The sequence below is a fragment of the Myotis lucifugus genome, unplaced genomic scaffold, assembly GCF_000147115.1.
Source record: "Myotis lucifugus unplaced genomic scaffold, Myoluc2.0 scaffold_11299, whole genome shotgun sequence".
Classification (NCBI taxonomy): domain Eukaryota; kingdom Metazoa; phylum Chordata; class Mammalia; order Chiroptera; family Vespertilionidae; genus Myotis; species Myotis lucifugus.
This window is the reverse complement of record NW_005882347.1, coordinates 243-5,200: the sequence shown is the minus strand read 5'-3', so window position 1 is coordinate 5,200 and position 4,958 is coordinate 243. Positions and strand designations below refer to the sequence as shown.

Sequence of the window (4,958 nt, the reverse complement as noted above, 5' to 3'; positions counted from 1 at the left end):
GCCTCCTTCATTTTAGTAAAATCTGATCTCCTTGGAGACACTTCAGTGAGTTGTTTGGGATTTTTTTAATGGTGGAAAGAAAGGCATCTGCGGGCGCTGATGCACTCCCTTGCCACTCTCCGGCTGCTGGCATGCACTGGACTTCCCATCAGTTCGGGGCAGGGCTGACGTCTGGGCCACAGCTAGTGCAAGCTTATCCCTAAAGATCCAGTTAAGCTTCTGTCTGAAGTTCCACTTTCACCCGCTGCCCTGAGTAGCGGTGGACACCCCCAGCAGGCTGATACCGAGGGCCAGGAGCAGCCCAAGGAGGCAAACAGGTTCAGAGCACGTTTCCTTTTACAGGAAACAGAACACAGGCCTCTGAGTATCCACGGAGCAACGTGCAGATTGCATGATGGGCAGAGTACCTCTCCTCCCAGGACAGTGTCTCTGGCAAACACTGGGGACCACTGTCAACAATGCTGCTGAACACACCCGGGAACACAGTCAGACTCTGTTCATAACCAGGACGTGCGTAAAGTGAATGACCTTGAGAGGCCATGTTTGCTCCAAACGTGAGCTTAATGGGAGCAGGATGGCTGCCATTCAAAGTCTATTCACAGGGAAACAGGGCTGGGGTCTCTCATACAACAAACAGACACACACAGATTATCCAAAAAGTCACTGTGTACGGACTGCACTTTGTTCAACATGGATTTTGGTTTTGTGGACTCTGAACACACTCATTCACCTCACAGCCCTAGATTTATCCATTTTTGTATACATATATATTTCTTCCTTTTTAATATAATGTCAATGCCTCGTCTGAATATCATTGGTCAAGAGTGGGGGGAGAACCAACCTCTTCATAGGAACAGGGCTGGGCAGGGAATGTTAGTTTCGGCTGCTTGCTTTCCTCATTCAGATTATCCCTATCAAAGCTCAGCTGGTTATCTGAAGCCAAACTACAGTAACCAGGATCATGTGGTCCTTCTGGAGGCCACCTTCACCCCCCCACCCCCCGCCAGCCACTCAGACTCTTTACATAGGCTACAGCGATCAGTTACCCCACTCACAGGGACGGGGAGCATGAAAATCACAGATAACCAAGGCATTTTTCCCCAAAGGGTCAGTTTGAAAGAAAGAAAGGAAAGAAGGAAGGAAAGAAGGGAGGGAGGGAGGGAGGGAGGGAGGGAGGGAGGGAGGGAGGGGAGGGGAAAAAGAAAGAGGGAGGGAGAGAGAAAGAGAAAAAAAGAGGGAGGTAGGGAGAGAGAAAGAGAGAGAGAGAGAGAGGGAGGGGAGAGAGAGAGAGAGAGAGAGAGAGAGAGAGAGAGAGAGAGAGAAATTTATTCAGAATAAAAAAAAAATCCTGCATGTGAGCCAGGCTACGGGGTTGCCTCTGCATTTGTTCAGACAGAACAGCGACATGAAGGCCGGCAGACTGTCCTTGGGATGGAGGAGAGCCCCAGCCACCTGTTGGTACAGACCAAGGGGCAGAGATGCAGAACGCTGTACTCTTTCCACTGCCGCGGCTCCCTCCTGTGCACCCACAGAAGCTCCAAAGAGAGAGTCCACCCAGGCCAGCCCGTACACAAAACATCTCCTCCTCAACTGCAGCCAGGCTCTTTGAAGGCCAACTTGGGCAAGAACCGCAGACTTCCCTTTCCAAACACAATTATTGCCTGCCTACTGGTACAGTTATTGTTTAGCTCACTTTTTCTTTCAGAAAAACCCGAGAAGGCAGTATAATCTTGTGCACCTGAACCAGCCTGCAGCCAGCCAGAGCCTCCTGGGCAGGGCCCCTCAGGGATGCACAGCGATGCATCGATGTTGTCACCTGGAATTTGGAAGTGCAACAAGCCCCTCCCCACCTGCCACACAACTGCCCGTCAGCCCTCACCCTCCCACAGGGCTAGCCCAAGTCCAGCTCTGCACACACTGGCAGGGGGTGACAACCTGTCTCTGCGGGCTTCCTTCTTCATCCAGGGCTGAGACCTGCCGCCTCTCCGGGCTGAGACACAGCGAAGGTCTCTTACTTACACTAACACCAGAGCCAACATCCCCTCCTTCACTAAGCATCACCTCAGGGCACAGTCTCAAGCCCCCTTCCTTGGGGGCTTCGGAAACACACATCTCTCCGACCAAAGCAGCTAGTGAGGTCTGTCTGACTTGAAAGGGGGAAAATGGAAATGATGGTGGGGAATGAGGAATGAATCTCAGAACCAACTTCTCAGCCCTCCACAACACTGTGCTTCTGTGAGGGGAAAGGGATCCGAAGATGTAGGAAAATGCGAGTGGAGGGGCCAAAAAAGGTAAAAGGGGGGGAATAAACGAGTAGCTATACCACTTTCTCTGCAAGTCACCTATGCTTCTCTCTTGCTTCTCCCCTGCCCTGGTTGCTTTGCCAAGTTCTCCGGTACAGACAGGGCCTGCTCTCGCTGGGGGAGCTGCTGCGCTGGGAGTCTGGGGAGTCCTGCTCATTGGTGGTATTCAGGAGCAGGCATGAGGGTGGCCTTGGCAGGGGGGGGTGCCCAGGATCTCAGGCCTGCTCCTTGGAAGGCTGGCCGAGCCCTCCCTCCTCGTCTCCAGGGGCCACACGTGGCAGCGGTGGTAAAAGTCCAGGGCTCCATCCAGAGCATCAGCCATGAGTGTTCAGCTCTTTGAGGTCATCACTGTGGTGGCCCCTGTTGCACACACACACACCTCAATGCCCAAGTCACCCACGAAGTGGCGATGTCTGCCAGGCGTCTTGTCCTTGCTGTTGGGAAGGGGGCCGTCCTGCTCGCAGGTATAATCTTTCAGCAGCTCCTCCTTACATTCGGAATCCGTGTCCAGCAAGGCCCCAGGGGCCAGTTCCCAGGGCAGAGACAGAGCCACTGGGCTCCGTTCCAGGGGCTTTGGTGGCTGTGGGTTGGCTGGCGTGTCTGTGTTGGAGGGCTCAGGGTCAGCGATGATGCTGGGGGGTCACGTGCTGCTTCTGCTGGGCCCAGACAAAGGGTTGCTCTATGTCCCTCTGGCCCCTGGTGGGATTGGTGCCTGGGGACTGCTGCCCACAGAGCCACACTGTACGGGCAGCTGCTGCTGCCGGAGCTGGAAGGCATGAAACAAAATGGCAGCGCTAACTGTGGGCTTCTTGGTAGGAGATCAGGTTGATTTCATGTTCCCACTGCTGGGCCGGTAGGCGGTGCCTGGGTGCTTGGCCGGCAGTGGTGGCCAGCACAGCAGCAGCCCAGGATGGTGATGATGGTCCACACCAGCCAGAACACAACACCAGAGTTCGTAGTAGTAGGTGCAGCGCTGAGACTGTCCACAGCAGTGTCCTCTCTCACAGGCGTAGCGTTGATTGTTGGTCCCACACAGGTCTCATCCTGTGGGGGTCCAGCCCTGGCTGACAGGGGGCTGGGCAGTACCCAGAGGAGCTCCATGCTTCCCTTCTTCTCTCCATCCCACCTCCTCCCCTTCTCCGCCTTCTCTAACACCACCTCTTCCTCCCTCTCTCCTCCTCGTTCCTTTTATTATTTTTATTATTCTGGAATATTTGTGAGTTTGAAGACAAGATGATTTTGTTTTCTTACAGCTGATGGCTAGCATAATACTGAGCATGTATCAGGGGCTTACTAAGTATCTACTGGATAAATGAATAAATTAGGATAAAGAAATGGGAAGAAGCTAAAGATCTCTCATTCCCGCCATCCTCCAAGGCGCTTATAAGAACAAAGCAATGTTCACCCTGATTTTGTCCTCCACCTGGGAGAACTCACTGAAATTGTAAAGTCTTTTAAAATTATCTATTTGGAAGAAGAAGGCTATTGTTTATATTGGTAAAAGTTCCATTAAAAGGGTCAAGAAACAGGAAAAATAACTATTGAGGGTAGCACCTTTGAAAGGATTTCTAAATCCCAGGAATCCTGGTTTAAAATCTCAGCCCTGCCCTTATAAATTGTGGGTCCCCGGCATGTTCTCTGACCTCCCAGACTCAATTTCCCACTCCTGCAAACCAGAGAAATAAACTGTATCACTTTATGGGGTCACATAAGGCCTGTAGCACAGGGTCCATATTAGAGGTACCTCATAAGTGTTCATTATCATTGCTTTATTAGCAATAGATTACTGACTGGTCAAATCATTTTTCCACTTTATTTATAAGGTTTCCTGCCATGACAGTATGTCTTAGGACCCCAGGTCTTCTTTTGACCTACTCCAGTCGATCATTTTTCTCTCCGTTGACAGCAGACCCCCAACTCCCCAGGTCCTTGCCTAGATGTAGTTTTAGAGATCTACCAACTGAATCACGAGGTCCATGAGGACAGGAACTGGGTCTCATCCATCTCTACGTACCAGTGGCCAGGATAATGTCTAGCACATTGGTGTGCTTATTGAAGATTTTTTAAATAAACAGAAATGTCTAAATTATAGTAAAACAATCCCAAATTTCCTACACGCCCGTGGGAGGGCTCCAGTTCATGCCCTCCCATGTGCGCCTGTGAAAAGGACCATCACAATGCAGAGGGTTCAAAGGTTTTCAGATAGTGCTGTGATGAATAAGAATGTGTAATGTGTGATACAATAAGAGAAAACAGAGACAACTTGCCGTGCTCAGCTGCTCCTGGTTCCGCCTCACTCTCTCTATCTCTGGCGTCATGCTGACTGGGGTTGCCCTGTAGCTCTGCTCTTTGTACTGGAGCTGGGAACACAGGGCAAGACAGCGTGAGGCTGCGGGAAGGAAACGCTGCCCCTCCACCGGCAGGATCAGAGGAGATGCGCATGCTGCAGAGCATTCATTAGTTAGATGCTTCATCGGGATCCTAAGTGAAATATGCCTTGCCGAGAGGCTTCATCATATTGATCCCAGACTACGCTTTTTCTTGTCCAAATGTTTCAAATCCCACCTTTGGTTGTTACTCTTCCAATTGCATCCTGTATTTGACCTTATCAGTGATAGCAAATGATTCCTTCTGTGAATTTATTTCTTCATAGCA

The 4,958-nt window shown here is 51.0% G+C and overlaps 1 pseudogene; it reads right to left on the bottom strand.

The window, feature by feature from the left end:
* Positions 1–2,399: 2,399 nt before the first annotated feature.
* On the bottom strand, positions 2,400–3,404 carry LOC102417400 (annotated as a pseudogene).
* Positions 3,405–4,958: the final 1,554 nt, after the last annotated feature.